Source organism: Coenobita brevimanus, chromosome 26 (genome assembly GCF_032717465.1).
Source record: "Coenobita brevimanus isolate Jiangsu-jjx chromosome 26, ASM3271746v2, whole genome shotgun sequence".
In the NCBI taxonomy this organism is placed as follows: domain Eukaryota; kingdom Metazoa; phylum Arthropoda; class Malacostraca; order Decapoda; family Coenobitidae; genus Coenobita; species Coenobita brevimanus.
Window position 1 is genome coordinate 44,404,477 of NC_136979.1, and position 17,720 is coordinate 44,422,196.

The following is a 17,720-nucleotide window of genomic DNA, read 5'->3' on the forward strand; positions in this document are numbered from 1 at the left end:
TCCCCAGCCAGGAGTACTGGAGAGGCCTCATGACTTCCCCTGGACTCATTTCCTTGCAGCCAGATCTGGAGAGGACTCACCTGATGGACCCCGACATAGGCCGACGCCGCAGCCCCTTCCTGACGGCACCACCGAGCAGCAGGGACTGCAGCCCTCGGGACCCCTAGACTGTCCCCAGGACCCCCAGGCGGGACTTCCCTACACTCAGACGCCAGAGATCTTCGTCCCCCGTCAGGCACCTGAGCGAGAAGTTCAGGCAGTTATTCGGCCCCGGCCCTGAGGGCCATACTCCCGCCCCAAGCCCCGAAAGCACGGGGTCCTTCGCCACGCGCAGCCCCGGACGAGAGAGGATGCTCCCTTTTTTTGTGTGTGTGTATGTGTCCGACTCTGGGCATAGGCTTCACAGCCTGCTATCAAGGCCCAGTAGTCCTCCTACATACCATACACCTCAACATGTCACCACTTCGGCGCTAATACCCACCATTCTTATTGAACACATGTTAGGGCTGTCTCAAACAGGACTGCTGTATTGGTATTAGCGGGGGTATTTTTACATGTCGGCAGGTCTACTGGTAGATAAGTAAAGTATGATTTAACGAAATTCAAATCCTTAAACTATTCCCTGCCCCAGCGGAGATTTGAACCTGGGTCCGGTAGGACTGCAGGCCACCTCTCTACCAACTGAGCCACCGCCTCCCCAACGCGTGATCCCATGGCCCCTGAACACAGAGGCCCCCAGCAGAACCCAGCCCCATCAGTAGTGAGGCTGGATCACCTTCGCTGCCCTTGTACCTGACTGCCACGACGCCCAGACCCGAAAGGAGTGACAGTGATAACACAGTGTCTGTGACTTAGTGACGTGAAGGCAGAGCAGTGAATTAACCATATAAAGGAAGTCAGTGAGAGAAGCACTAGTGACAATAAAAAAGTGGTGGACTGAATAAAAGTAACAGTGATTCTGTGAACACAGCCAGGCAGTGAAATATGGGTCTATTATGGTGAATACCCTACCATCTGATAACGCCTCATCATACTAAACCCATACAGACCCCAGTGTTAAAGTAATAACTGCCAACAGTAAAATAGTACCACCCACTCCACAAATATGTAAAACTTTGACTTCCTGCAATAATAGTATATTAACCGCTGCCCGAATTGCTATTAACCTCGCCCGACTTTGACGTGGGTAGTATCCTGTGTGATACTAACCCATATCTAGGCCTAAGAATTATAATTGTCCAGTGTATCTGTATTCGTGACATCTACCCGTTCCACTGTAGAATTTAGTAATACGCGTGTAAGGTTGTTGCCTTGAGTTTTTGTGTCCTGCCTCTCTCTTTGTCTAAGCTCCGGTCTAGAAAGAAAGCCCAGCTACACACTAGGCGTAGAGGGACGGGAAGCCGACCCTAAAACACCTAGCATTACACTGGTGGACAACGGTGGTTCTTGACCCGGGCATACGAGAGATGTAATCAGGAAATACTGGAAAAATAGCAACCAAACCACATGTGCAATTACCTAAATTCGACCCCGAACAGTATAATGTACACACATACCTGGCAATTATTAAACCTTTGCTAGATATTGGTTTCGAGGATTACAAGCAAAAAATTGCAGTCACACTCCCGCTACTGGGCAAAGCGGCAGCTAATATAGCACCCAAGATCGTCCCGGGGCTCACCTGGCAGAATTTCACGAAACTCGTGATTCAAGCCATCACCCCATCACTAGGTAAAGTGGTGGCACTATCCTAACTGGATAGTTTAACTTTCGATGGCAACTTGGACGATACTTTAATCCAGGCTAGATGCCTGGTCACTGCTGCCTGCCTGGAGGCAGATGATGAAACCCGGGAGCAACACACCTTTAATACTCTTCTAAGAGTGCTCCCCAGCATGGCCTGCAGCCGTGCCCCCAGGAAGCCACGGCCAGTAGCCGGGCCCTACGGCAGAAAACGGCCTGTAGCCGCTCCGCCGCCTGGAACTGACGCCTGTTCTCTAACCCCTGACACAGAGGGAGTCTCGGGCGTAGAGGAGTAGGCCTATTGAAGAGGCCCTGTAGTCTCACCTGGCCTCTGCTCCCTACAACTGGCTCTGGAGGAGACCCATCTGATGGACCCTGACGCAGACAGGTGCCGCAGCCCCCTCCTGTCGGCACCGCTAAGCCCTGGGGACCGCAGCCCTCGAGAACCCCAGACCGCCCCCAGAACTCCCGGGCGGGAACTCCCCACACCTCGACAGCGGAGGTCCTCATCCTCCGTCAGGAGCCTGAACGACCGGGTCAGGCAACTGTTTGGCCCCAGTCCTGAGGGCCGTACTCCTGTCCCCGGCCCTGAGAGCACGGGACCCATTGCCACCCACAGCCCTGGATAAGAACGAACGGCCCTGCGTGTGATCCCGTGGCCTCTAGGTGCGGAGGCCCCTGGTGGTGCCCAGCCCCGTCAGTAGTGGAGCTGTGCCGCCCCTCCGCCCGTGCCCCTGGCTGCCACGGCGCTAGATTACACCAGAGTGACAATAATTGTGCACTGACAGTGATCATGCAGTGCCAAGGCAGAATAGTGAATTGACAGTGATGGAGAGAAGAATAGACACAGTGAACAGCGTACGGAATAATTCAGTAATAATATCAAAGTGGTGAAGTAAGGGATAATAACTGTTTAAGAGCAAAATACGAGTTGAGGGTAACAAAGTAAATACGCTACCATCCGAAATTATCTCGTAATACTAAAATCATAATCAGACCCCAGTGCTTACACAACCCTTCCCAGTGAGAAATAACCTTAACAACTCCACATGCATAGAGACCCTGGACTTCCCTGATTAAGAACGCCCTGCCTCAAGTGCTATTCACTGTGACTCAAAACAGTATCCTGGAAGATACTGCTAACCATATCTAGACATAAGAGTTTATAATCGCCCAGTATACTTGTGCCTGTAACATCTACTTATTCCCCTGTCCAACTAAGCAATACACGTGTAATGTTGTTGCCTGGAGTTTTTGTGTCCTGCCTCTCTCTTATTTGTCTAAACCCCGGTCTCGAAAGAGAGCCCTGCTAAACACTAGTAGTACTAGTAGTACTTATATAATACTTCTCCACTAACATTACACATGTTTCCACTTTATATCACTGCTATCACATAATTGGAGACCTTACTATTATACTGAGCGTCATATTATCGCATATTTACACAGTGAGTGTAATCGCGATATCATTTGTTTCAGCTTATACTATTATTCAACTTATAAATTACTTTCCCACTAACATTACACCCTTTTCCACTTTATATCATTGCTATCACATATTTACAGACCCGACTGTTCTACTGAGCGTAATATTTTCGCAGATTTACACAGTGGGTGTACTCGTGATATCAATTGTTACAACTTACACTATTTTTCAACTTATACATTACTTTCCTGCTAACATTACATCTGTTTCCACTTCATATCATTGCTATCACATATTTACAGACCAGACTGTTATACTGAGCGTCATATTTTCAAAGATTTACACAGTGGGTGTAGTTGTGATATCACTTCTTTCAACCTCCTGTCTGGGGGCCTCGACCTGAGAGGTGGCCCTCGGGACTGGGGCGGAACAGCTGGAGGAGGCGGTCCTGTCGTCTCTGGCTCCGTGGGGTGAGGGAGCCTGGGTTGCCCTCGTCTGGAGTCTGCTGGTCGGGCCTGGGGGTCCTGGGACTGCGGTCGCCTATAGGGAGAGGCGCCAACAGTGTTGGGCTGCGGCACCGTCTCTGTCTGGTGTCTGGCAGGAACAGAGATCTCCCAGGCGTAGAAGGTAGGTCCGGTATCGGGCCTTGCCACCACTCTGGCGACACCTTCGGGGCAACACTCTCGGATGGTGACGAAGGGCTCCCACAGGGGGAAGAGGCAGGAGAAGGATTCACGGAGTCCGTGTCCTCTCCGGTACGTACTGAGGCCGGAGCCTCAGGTCGCCTTACCCTGGTACATACTGCGGCTGTGGCCGTAAGCCTACCCGTCGTACGAGGAGCAACTGAAGGGCGTACAGTGGCCGCTCCTTCCCTGCCACGTACAGTGGCCGTCGGCGCGGTGTTGCTCCCGTAGTAGGGAAAAGCAGGAGAGGGGTGCACAGGGGCCGCGCTCTCTCCGGTACGTACTGAGGCCGTAGCCAAGGGCCTCTACCCTGGTACGTACTGCGGCTGTGGCCGTAAGCCTACCCGTCGTATGAGGAGCAACTGAAGGGAGTACAGTGGCCTCTCCTTCCCCGCCACGTACAGTGGCCGTCGGCGCGGTGTTGCTCCCGTAGTATGGAAAAGCTGGAGAGGGATGCACAAACGCCGCGCTCTCTCCGGTACGTACTGAGGCTGTAGCCAAGGGCCTCTCTACCCTGGTACGTACTTTGGCCGTAGCCGGGAGCTGATCTTCCCGTAGAGAAGCAGATGATGGTACAGTAGATATTCATGATACTCAAAGTAATACTTTTTATGTGCTTATTAAACATTTTCTTTATTATTATTATTATTATTATTTATTTATTTATTTTTACGAATGCGAAATAATACTATATCATCGACGTAAACAACACTCCTCAAACACAGTGTTGCCATGTTCATACAATCTAGCCAAACTTTCTCGCTAGATATAGAGGAATTGACTTTGATTATGTATAAATATTTACTTTTTACATCTAATGACATTTTATAAATGTTATAGTTATTTGAGCCATTTTAAATGATATTTTAGTATCTGTGGCATTATTCTAGATATTTTGCCATTCCATCTTGCTACCTATAGCGAAGTTTGAGTATTTTCAATGGTAACCTTGCACAAATATTCAAATCCTGCGTTTGCCATACGTACAAAGACACAAGCTTTGAGGGAAGGTAAGATTTTTGAAGTCCTCTATCAATTTTCAATATCAAAAGTTAATCATATATAAGCTTTAGGTATAAAGACTAGTGTGTTGAAGAAATTTGCCTTACCGTAGAAAAACTGTTCAACCACGCAGGCTCGGTCTAAATAGCCTAGCCTATCCACATGATGTATAGGGCCTAGGCTAGCCTATAGGCTAGGCATTAATTCTGTCAGGTGCCTGTATAATGCTAATTTAGGTAGTATTACATTTCGTTTAGTCACACCCTAGGGGAATTCCAGCCTTTCCAATGATATTTACTCCTCAGCTTAGGGGGGGTTTCATATGACATTTTTCTTGCAAATATGTCCTTTAGGTGTTTTTGTTCGTGCAGTATCAACTCACTGTATAGTCATGGCTTGTGGAGGGTGACGTTAGCCCGTCCCTGCCCCCAGATTTATGAGCTTTCACAGTTAATGTAGGTTAGGTTGAGGATTAAATTTGGTTGGATTAGGTCTGATTTGGTAGGTTAGGTTAGTTTAATTAACCCGATAGCTGCTACATACATCATATGAAGAATAGCATGCGACTGTTGCGTACATCATATGCTCAAGCTGTTATTTAAAAAAAATTGCATGCTACATTTTTCACCCAAATGTCCGCAAATAGCATTCCACAGCCAAACTAAGGTAAATAATGAACTCATATTTGGTTTCCTATTATTTTCCATGCACTCTTTCATTTATAAGAGCAAAAATGATTTTTGAAGAAAAAAGAATCCCATTTTTTTGTGCATGGTGGGATTGACCATGAAACCTAATGCCACAGTTAATGGGTTAAAAAGCACTTCATTCAGTTTCATTTCCCTTTTTTTTTTTTTTTTTTTCATATATGACTTCAGCCACACACAGGGATTAGGCCAGGTTAGGTTAGGTTAGGTTAGATTAGATTAGGTTTGGTTAATACTAAAAAGTAAATAATTTGTTCGATTTTACAATTTTAACTCGTATTTGACTTCAACTCCTTAACTTGACACGTCCCAAGCTATTTTGCACCTCCGACACCCGCCAATCCTGAGGTATTTTCAAAATTTTTTTTTTTTGGCTAAAACCTCCACTTTTGGTGAGAAACATCGAAATTTCATAGAGAAATCGCTCACCTGAGGTTTAAAATACTCAATACAGGTAGCAGTACCTCCTTACCTGACTGAGTTTTCTAACAGGCTGGCACCAAAGAAAACAAGTTCTGTGGGAGAGTAACTATTTCACACCACTCATAAATGGTATTTATTTATATACTTGGTCCAAATTTATATGTAATACGAGAGTATATTGGTTTTCAAACAGTAATATAGGCATTATAAGCATTGTTTCACTCACTAACTCATCATACCTGACCTTCTTTTGCCACATTACCTGCTCATCATTTCTGACTGTTTCTTCCTCTGATGCTATGTAAACTTTGTCCTCCACATTGTCATCAATTGGGGAATTACTCTGGCCCTGAATGTCTTTATTGGCCAGGTCACTGGTAACAGATGAATTTCCGAGACAATGGCGTGCAGGGGGGGAGGGGGAGGTTATGCGGTGTAAGGCATTGTCCCTGCTTGGCATCTTGTAGAGGAATAGAGGAAGGTGTCCTGTGTATACGTACGAAAAATCATGCGTGAAAATTGAAAATTGTGCAAATTAGGGACCTTGCAATTGCACAACATACCAGTACGTCATCGGGACTGGCAAATGCAAAATGTTGCAACGTACCCATACGTCAACGGGACGGGGCGGGTTAATGGGAGTTAGGACAGGTTTGGGTAAATATGTGATCATATGTGGTTGAAAATACTGTCAATTAAAATCGAAATATGGGTAAATCCTCTCTCCAGAGAAAAAATTATATATATATATATTTAGTACCAGTTTAAGGATATTATTTCGAATTTGACCACCCTATTTCAGGCCTTAGGATTTGTTTGCGGTGGAAATTGTTCCCTAAATCATGCAAAAAAGGGTTCCTTCTTACCAATACCGAAAAAAAATAAAAATAAAATACAGTGGGCTTGCACAGCACAAGAGTGGTTGGGCAGTCCTTGTCCTCGCGCACTTTGAAATTGTACACTGTGAATACATAATCTTATGAGAAAAATTACATATGGGCGGTACCCCCTCATACCTTGACATTTTTTGACCCTTAGAGACATAATAAAGGGAAAATTTTTCAGACATATACTGCAGATATAGCTACAATAACAAAAATATGGTCAGTCACCTTAACAGCAGTAGACAACATGCCTGATGGATGTAAATAACAGGGGTTCCGAGGCATGGCAGCACATTTAGAATGCCCCCGCTGCACCACCCCCCACACCGTACGTGTTTAACAGTTGCCAGTGTTGTATTATTCCAGGCTTTGATGAAGAAATTTATGGCCTTTTGAATGTTATATTTCTTCCAGAATGCAGCAGTTGATTATGGTGGGGGTTGCAGGTATGCCAGGTGAAGCAGGTGGGACTGTGGAGGTGGAGGCGGCTGGTGAGTCGGGGAGGGGCAGTGGAGGTGAAGGGGATGGTGGCATGCAAGTCAGGGGAGTTGGTGAGGGGAGGATCCTCCATCTCCTTGCTCCTGCTCACATTTTTGGCAATTTCCTTCATCTTTTCTTGTTTGTCTGCGTCATTCCTTGTTATGGACGTATTTGCTGTATAGCAACTTGGCACTCACGAAATAACGTCATTCATCGAATCCAAACATTATTAAAGACTAAGTCTACTAATACCAAGTCGGTTCACTTTCCATCAGGGCGCAGGGAGGTGTGGCTTGTGTATGACATCAGTTGGCTTAAGTAACAGAAAATGTATAAAACCGCAGAATCAAATTAAACATTTATAACAAGGGATGATACAGTATTGTTGAGTGAAGATGAATGGGAGTTGCAAGGTTTGGTGAATGAATTTGGGACTGTGTAGGAGGAGGAAGCTGAAAGTTAATGTAAACAAAAGTAAAGTTATGGTGTTTGAGAGGAATGAAGTCACAGAGTGTGCAGTGAGGTTGGATGGTGAGGATATGGAGAATGTGAGTGCATTCAAGTACTTGGGTAGTGTGATGAGTAAGGATGGAACTTTGGGGGATGAAGTACGTTAAAGGGTACAGCAGGGAAGGAAGGTTGTTGGTACATTGAAAGCAGTGATGAGAAATAGGGAGGTGAGTATGGAAGTTAAGAAGTCACTGCATGATGGTATTGTGATCCCTACCCTGACGTATGGAAGCGAGGCGTGGACCTTGCAAGAGGGGAACAAGTCAAGAGTGAGAGCAGTGGAAATGAGTTACTTGAGAGGAGCATGTGGAGTGACATGGAGGGACAGGTTGACGAATGAAGAAGTGAAGGAACGTTGTTGGGTAGATGTGGATGTGGTTGAGAAGATTAGGAGAAATACATTGAGGTGGTTTGGACATGTGGAGAGAATGGAGAATGAAAGACTGACTAAGAGGGTGTATGTAGGTGAGGTGGAGGGAGGGAGAGGGAGGGGTAGACTGAGGATGAGGTGGAGGGATGGAGTTGAGAGGTATATGAGGGAGGGGGGGGTGAGTTGGGGGGAGGGTAGTCAAATGGTGGGTGACAGAGTGACTTGGAGGCGTTTTGTCTGCGGCCACACTTTGCTGGATTAGGGCGTCGGGCTATAGATAGATAGATAGATAGAAAACGAAGCAGGGGAAAAAGTGCTTCCTTCACACCCCTAAACCTTCCATCACACATTTCAGTCCCTTCCTTCACTTCACCGAACCGATAAATATGTTATGGTCTGAGTAGTGGAGGAAACATCCATCCTCCATCATGGTCAGGAATCAACTGAGCTGGTGTTTCGTGCCAGAGCCAGTCAACGTCACTTCGATGCTCTGCCCCCTGCGTGAGCTTGGAGCCGTTTTAGAAGGAAGTGAACCGACTTGGTATTAGTAGACTTAGATTAAAGAAACTGGGTTTCTGTTCTAACTTACTGTTATTGTTGAGATCTTACTGTAGACTCCTCTTGAGCACCTTCCCCAAGAGCCTCTGAAGTCGCAATGGGCCCGTTGTGTGGGGAGGGGGGTCGCTTAGTCGGGGAAAATAGTGGTTTTGGGCCACTCCTTGCCTTTACCTTGTGGATATTGGGCAAAACTCGCGCAGTAAAGGTTTTTTGGTTATTAAAGCCAGCGGCCATACCACGTTGAGTACACTGCTTCCCGTCCGATCAGCGAAGTTAAGCAACGTTGGGTCTGGTTAGTACTTTGATGGGTGACCGCCTGGGAACACCAGATGCTGTTGGCATAACGTTCTCCCTACGTGTCAAGTGGGGTTGGTGGAGGATTAGTGCCCCTCCCTGTAAAACAATTAACTCTGAGCCCTTGGCCACCCTGTTTGGGATACATGGCGTCTGGCAATGAATGAATGGATGAATTTTGGTCACTCGCATAGTATGCGATTCACATACTGTGAACTCGTGTACTGTGTGAGCCCACGGTACTATGAACTAAACAAAAAAAAATTCCCTAATTTACTGTACATAGTGTTGTCTTGAAACTAATATCTATGTTTTATTCTTTCAGATAATTTAACACTGTAATTCTCCTACATATATAGAACCGCACATACCATGCAGCCAGCACTGTCCTTGAGATGATGGTGGACAGCTTCTCCATTTGTCACACAGAACCTACACTGTACATTATTATTCTTGGTGGTAGCACCTAAGTAGGGTTTTGTTTTCACAGTGCTCCCAGGGTTTCTGATTAATTGTTTGTAGTCTTTATATTTTCTTTTGTACTCTAAGAGGAGCAATGGATCTGGCTGCTGAAACGAATACGCCGCTGAATGTGCTGATGGTTGTTGGTTGTCTGCTATCCTTACCATCCTGTCTGATCCCCTGTTAACCTTAGTATACTGTTAAGTTCCCCTATGGCATTTTATTTTTTCCCTAATGAGTTGCCTCAATTAATTTCTCTGATTAATTACTTTCTTTTTATCACATTGAGCTCTTCTGCAGAAGGTGGAATCCAAAGCTTTTCACCTCATCAACTCTTTAAGATAGCAGTGTGAATGATTTTTCTGTAATACACAACATATAAATTAAAGAAATACTCTGTGTATTAATTTAAAACATATCTATATTCATTAGTGTCCAATCTTGCGCAGACTGTTGATGTATTGCACCTTATAGTCACAACAAGTTTCATGGGTTCCATTCACCATTAACTATACTTTAACTATACCGATGTAGTTACAGTACTGTATGCAGTATATGAATCATGCAGGACATTTATATAGTTTATTATTGAAAATTAACCCGTTGGTGATTATGATGCATCTTGACTGTTTATTTTATTTATCATTAGACAAGTTTATATGACTTAAATTAGGAAGGCTCTCTAGAAACCAAATGGATAAAAATAATTTACATTCAATCCCTAGATCCCACAAGTTCTTCCCAAGCTGAACTGATTGTAGTCTGTATGACTTAGAAGCTAACAATGCTTTGATGATTGATGAATTTGACAATTTATACTGGCTAAATTATTACTTTTATTCAGCATAGGAAGAACTTGTTGGAGTTAGGGAGTGAATGTATATATATATTCTTTTTTATCCATTTGGCTTCTAGAGAGCCTTTCTAATTTGCATGCATGTGATTTATTCCACCAGATATTACTGTGTATTACTTGTGAATTTCAACACGTCTATTACACGTGTTTAAATTCTCGTGAAACAAACTATAAAAAAAGATCAGATATCCACATCTTTTAGATGAATTTCAACACGTCTATTACACGTGTTTAAATTCTCGTGAAACGAACTATAAAAAAAGATCAGATATCCACATCTTTTAGATGAATTTCAACACGTCTATTACACATGTTTAAATTCTTGTGAAACGAACTATCAAAAAAGATCAGATATCCACATCTTTTAGACGAATTTCAACACGTCTATTACGCGTGTTTAAATTCTCGTGAAATGAACTATCAAAAAAGATCAGATATCCACATCTTTTAGATGAATTTCAACACGTCTATTACGCGTGTTTAAATTCTCGAGAAACGAACTATCAGAAAAGATCAGATATCCACATCTTTTAGATGAATTTCAACACGCCTATTACACGTGTTTAAATTCTCGTGAAACGAACATATAAAAAAAGATCAGATATCCACATCTTTTAGACATCTCCAGTCCACATCTTTTCCACATGAAAAATGTGACATTTGCCCAGTGGGACCGGCCATCTCGAGAAGGCACCTTCAGAGCAGCTACAGGCCATATCCTTATTCCCCTCAGAGTGGCTACAGGCCGTCTCCTTATTTCCCTCAGAGCAGCTACAGGCTGTCTCTTTCAGGAGGGTTAAGCAGCTACAGGCCGTCTTGAGAAAGGCACCTTCAGAGCAGCTACAGGCCGTCTCCTTATTTTCCTCAGAGCAGCTACAGGCCGTCTCCTTATTTTCCTCAGAGCAGCTACAGGCCATCTCCTTCAGGAGGGTTGAGCTGCTACCAGCCATCTCAGTAGTGCTGGCAGGAGCTGGAGGAACAGCTTCACCCTGATGTTGGTTGCGAAAGGCTTGCCCAGAAGGTAGTCTGGTATTCCTGCTATGGTGGCAGCGGGCGAGCTCCGGGTCATAGGGGCACGTGGCCCGGGCGGACTTATGCCGTTTAGAGTCCCAGTGTGCTGAAGTTGCTCCTCTATGGGCTCCTTGTGGGGGTGTCGGGTCACCCCCTGTGGCATTATACTGCATTTTAAATACTATCTACCTATCTATGTATAGCCCGATGCCCTAATCCCGCAAAGGGTGGCAGCAGACAAAATGCCTCCAAGTTGCTCTGGCACCGACTATTTGACTACCCTCCCCCCAACTCCCTCCTCTCTCATATACCTCTTAACTCCATCCCTCCACCTCATCCTCGGTCTTCCCCTCCCCCTCCCTCCCTCCACCTCACCTACATACACCCTCTTAGTCAGTCTTTCATTCTCCATTCTCTCCACATGTCCAAACCACATCAGTGTATTTCTCCTAATCTTCTCAGCCACATCCACATGCACCCCACAACATTCTTTCACTTCTTCATTCGTCAACCTGTCCCTCCATGTCACTCCACATGCTCCTCTCATGTAGCTCATTTCCACTGCACTCACTCTTGACTTGTTTCCCTCTTGCAAGGTCCATGCCTTGCTTCCATACTTCAGGGTAGGGATCACAAAACTATCATGCAGTGACTTCATAACTTGACATACTCTCCTCCCTATTTCTCATCACTGCTTTCAGTGAACCAACAACCTTCCTTCCCTGCTGTACCCTTTCATGCACTTCATACCCCAAGGTTCCATCCTTACTCATCACACTACCCAAGTACTTGAATGCACTCACATTCTCCATATACTCGCCATCCAACCTTACCGTGCATTCTGTGACTTCATTTCTCTCAAACACCATAACTTTACTCTTTTTTACATTAACTTTCAGATTCCTCTTCCTACAGACTGTCCCAAATTCATTCACCAAACCTTGCAACTCCTATTCATCTTCACTCAACAATACTGTATTATCAGCAAACAACATAACCGGAATCTTCCAAATCTCACTCTCATTCATTAGAGCCAGCCCCACATCCACTGCCCTACCTTGCACCTCCTTTACAACCCCATCCATGTATATATTAAACAGCCTTGAGACATCACACAACCCTGTTTCAGTCCCACACTGAGATCAAAGAGCTCACTCAGCTCACCATCTGCTCGCACTGTAGCCCTAGCTCCTTCGTACATACTCTTTACAGCACTCAACAATTTCCCCTCCACTCCATATATTCTCAGTACCTTCCACATACCTTGTCTATCTATTTTGTCTTAAGTTTTCTCGAAGTCCATGAAGGCAGCATACACTTTCTTTCCCTTCTCTAGATACTTCTCCACTAAACATCTTAGAACAAAAATCTGATCTACACACCCTTTTTCCTTCTAAATCCCCCTTGTTCTTCTCCAACTAGTTCCGTTGTTATATGCCTAATCCTATCAATGAGTATTCTACCATATATTTTTCCAGTCACACTAAGAAAGCAAATACCCCTATGGTTACCACATACTTCTCTCTCTCCCCTTTTCCGTTGTATATACCTGATTTCCAGTCCTCCGGAACCCTTCCCTCTTCCCAAGCCAATCTACATAACTTCCATATCCACTCCACTACAATCTCACCCCATACCTCAGCATTTCACCACACACTCCATCAATTCCTGGGGCCTTTCCTATCTTGATCTGCACTGCTTCCACTATTTCTGCCCTACTGATCTCTTCCTCCCTCCTCTCATCTCTCCTTCTCCCAGCCATTCCCCAACCACTTATACTCGCACTGCTCTCACTCTCTACATTCAACAAATCCTCAAAGTGTTCCTTCCATCTCCTCAATTTGTCTTTGTTCTCCACCAACAATCTGTTATTCTCATTTTTCACTCCCCTGCTATTTCCCCTTTCACACTGCCTTACTTTCTTTACCTCCTTCCAAAACAATTTCTTACTCTCCCTCCATTTCACACTCAGATTCCTCCCAAATTCTTCATCCACTTTATTCTTACTCTCCTTCATCAATCTCTTCTTAAATACGCTACCAAATAATAACGCCACACCACACTAAGATCATATGCAGGCCTCAGTGTTAAAGTAATAATTACCCACAGTGAAATAGGACCACCAGTTCCACCAATATATAAAGGTTGGACTTCCTGCAATAATAGTGCTTAACCCCTCTGCCCTAAGTGCTATTCACCTTACCCGACCTTGACCTGAGTAGTATCCTGCGTGATACTAACAACCCATATCTAGGCCTAAGAATTATAATTGTCCAGTATATCTGTGTTCGTGACATCTACCCGTTTCGCTGTAGAATTTAGTAATACACATGTAAGGTTGTTGCCTTAAGTTTTTGTGTCCTGCCTCTCTCCTATTTGTCTAAGCTCCGGTCTAGAAAGAGAACCCAGCTATACACTAGGCGTTAGAGGGACGGGAAGCCGACCCTAAAACACCTAGCATTACAAAATCTAATTATATCCTTTATTGTGCAGTGTCCGTCCAGCTTTCTTCTGACTGGCTAGTATCCTGTGTGATACCCACAAACCAGTCGGGACCCTCTAGTCTGTCCAGAACAGTTGATAGTAAATAGTGTATTGTGTACAACTCCCATCCATATTCAACGAAGGTTGTAATTTAGATAGTACACATGTAAATTGTTGTCCAGAGTTTTTATGTCCTGCTCTTCTTGTTGTGTGTTCTAGCTCTGGTCTCGAAAGAGGACCCAGCTCTATCGCTGGTGTTTCTAAGACGAGAAGTCGCCCTAAAAACACCTAGCATAACGCTAACAATAATGTATTCCATTATCACTTTCATAGCTGCTGGCCTTGAACAACACTTTACTGTACTGTACCAATGTCGGCGATGTTGAGTTAGGGCAAGCTATAAAAAACTGCAAGCGGGAAGGGAACGAAGGTCACTGGTGTGTCAACACAATCCTTCTCTACCATCCCAAGCAGTCAGGCATTCACAGTTCACTTCATCCCAAATGTTTTTGCCGATGTTTACATGCTAATGTAACAGGTATCCTAATTTTATTAATATAATGCTAGGTGTTTTAGGGTCGGCCTCCCATCCCTAGAGCACCTAATGAATACCTGGGTTCTTTTTCTGGATCGGAGCTTAGACAGATAAGACAGAGAGGCAGGACACAAAAACTCAAGGCAACACCTTACATGTGTATTACTAAATCTTACACAGGAACGGGCAGATGTTACAAATATAAATAAACTGGACAATTATAATTCTTGGGCTGCAGATATGGAATAATAGTATCACGCAGGAAACTGTGCAGGACCAAATTGGTTAGGGTGAACGACACTTGAGCTAGACACTTAAGTTGGTGGGGGAGTTTAGATTTCCTAGGCCGTTGGTGGTGGTTGTCTGATTTCCCTGGGTAGCGTTAATATTTTACACTGGACCTAAGCATGGTCTTACCGATATGTGCCGTCACTGTTGGATAGAGTGTTCCTTGTACCTCGGCCCGTAGATCACTTTTACACTACTTCACTATGTACCTGGATGGAGCTGGCGATACTAGAATTTCAACACAGGGGCCTTGGTATGATATTCACATGATACGGCGGCACTGTTCACTATGGTAGAGCCGTCCTTCACTGTCTCACTATTGCACTATCTTTTTCTATCACTTTCTTTTATGCTCTAACCACCGGCTCACTTGATTCTGTCACTTCTACACTGTCTTTATGCTGCGTGTGTTCACTTTCACTCACTGTCAGGTCGGATGTGTCACAGTCAGGAGCAGGACCGGCGACGGAGTCTCAGCCTCCCTACTGACGGGACTGGGATCCACCAGGGGCTGCTAAGTCCCAGGGCAAGGAACAGCGCATAGGGGCATCCTCTCTCGTACGGTGCTGCTGGGGGCGTAGGGGCCCGAGGCTTCTGGGCTCAGGTTGGGAGTCTGGCCCGCTGGGCTGGGGTTGAACAGTCGCCTGAACTTCTGAGTCAGGCGCCTAATGGAGGAAGAGGATCTCCGGCGTCTGAGTGCAGGAGGTCCCGCCCAGGAGTCTGAGGGGTGGTTGGGAGGCTGCGGTCCCAGCAGGTCGGGGATGCAGTCAGGAGTGAGCTGCGGCGTCGGCCGGCGTCGGGGTCTGTCAGGGGAGTCCCCACCGGCTGTAGGGAGAAGAGGCCGGTGGTGGTCACAGAGCCTCTCCAATTCTCCTTGAGGCTGGGGGCTCCCTCCAAGTCGTGGGTAGGCGGACCAGGCTCAGCACCTGACGAAGGAGCAGCTTCAGGCCGTCTCTGGCGGTAGGGCCCAGCTACTGGCCTTGGCTGTCTCGGGACACCTTCGGAGCAGCTACCAGCCGCATCCTGCAGGAGGGTAGAGTGGCTACAGGCCAACTCTCCGGGTGCACCTTCAGAGCAGCTTCCAGCTGTCTCCTGATTGACCTCCGGAGCAGCTTCAAGCTGTCTCCTGTAGGAGGGTGAGCAGCTACCGGCCGTCTTTCCAGGGGCACCTTCAGAGCGGCTACCGACCGTCTCCTGACAAACACGGGAGCGGCTTCAGGCTGTCTCCTCTTTTCCTCCAGAGCAGCTTCAGACCGTCTCCTGTAGGAGAGCGAGCGGCTGCAGGCCGTCTCTCCGAGGGGCACCTTCTGAACAGCTTTGGGCAGTCTCCTAGTTTCCTCCAGAGTGGCTTCTGGCAGTCTCCTGTAGGAGGGTGAGTGGCTATCGGCCATCTCAGGGGTGCTGTGAGGAACTGGAGAAACAGTTCCACCCCGGTCTGATCTGTGGGCAGCTCGCCCGGCAGGTCGTCTTGTATTCCTGCTATGGTGGCGGTGGACGAGTTCCGTGTCATAGGGGTGTGCGGTCCAGGTGGACTTAAGGCGTTTCCACCTGGAGCTCATTCGCACCATGTACACTCCTCTGTGGGCTCGTTCTGGTGGCTCGTTGTGGACTGTTTTGGTATACTCCTGCATTTTAAACAGTATAAAGGAAGTCCGTGAGAAAAGCATCAGTTAAAATATAAAAGATTGGTGGACTGAGTAAAAGTAACAGTGAAACCATGAACACAGCAAGGCAGTGAAATACGGGTCTATTACAGTGGATATGCAACCAGCTAATAATGCCGCATCATACTAAGATCATACACAGACCCCAGTGTTAAAACAATAATTACCAACAGTGAAATAGTCCCACCCACTCCACCAATATATAAAACTTGGACTTCCTGTAGTAATAGTATATAACCCCTCTGCCCTAAGTGCTAGTCACCTTACCTGACCTTGACCTGAGCAGTATCCTGCATGGTACTCTAACCCGTATCTAGTCTAAGATGCAGTATAGTGCCACAGGGGGTGCCCCGACACCCCCACAAGGAGCCCATAGAGGAGCAACGACAGCGTGCTGGGACTCGGAGCGACAACAGCATAAGTCTGTCTGGGCCGCTAGCCCCTATGACCCAGAGCTCGCCCGCCGCCACCATAGCAGGAATACCAGACTACCTTCCGGGCGAGCCTTCCCCATATTATAATTAAATGTGCCATATGCACATGCACATTTAATTATAATATTTTAGGACTACTAACTGATTTTTGGCAACTATTTTTAAAAAGTCAGTCGGAGCGCAAATATCCTCGCGGGACGCGCAAGGAGCGCAAAAACAACCCTGCGGTGTAGGGGTTAATACTTTTCACATTATTTATTTACAGTATTTATTTTTTATTAGTTTCTAATCATGGAAAATATTACTTGGCTCTTTTATCTTTATATTGTATAACTGTATATAGCTTACCTTGAAGAAGTAACATTGTTTAGAATAAATTGTTGGGTGGATTCATGATGCAGATGAATTTTCTTGAACATCAGTTTCCAATACAAACTGTGGGAAGTCCATCTCCCCGTTAACCCTTTACTACCTTAACAGTGATGAAACACATGCATACCCCCATCATGTGCAGGGCAGTACAACACTTCGATTAAAACACTACTGTATTACAAGCCACCCTCCTGATGTTCATAAATCAGAGGTATCCTTAAATAGAGCTGATGAAGTTCACTTTGGTAGGATTAAATCAGGATATCACCCAACCCTTCTAAGTTATCAGCCTTGATTTAGGTTGGGTGGAATCTCAGACATGTGCCTTGCTTGTAGAATAGGCCAATACAGCATAACATGCCACTGCACAGCACATGCTGCACTGAGATGCAGACACAGCATTAACGGTATATGTAGCTTATGGAATGGCCTCATAGCAGTAGTTGCTTATTTGTCTGTGGTTGATGGGTCTGTTTGCTCAGGCAGGCTGCAGTTAAGGAATACCACCAACAACTACAGTAATGTCTTTCTTCT

General features: G+C 45.6%; 1 protein-coding gene and 1 non-coding gene across 2 annotated transcripts in view; both read left to right on the forward strand.

Annotated features, from left to right (window-relative positions):
* TTLL15 (tubulin tyrosine ligase-like 15) overlaps window positions 1-17,720 on the forward strand; it is a 180,488-nt gene that overhangs the window by 27,634 nt on the left and 135,134 nt on the right. The window lies entirely within an intron of this gene.
* Window positions 9,009-9,127, forward strand: LOC145394283 (5S ribosomal RNA). Its single transcript, XR_013896355.1, has one exon. It is a non-coding gene; the product is annotated as a 5S ribosomal RNA (ribosomal RNA).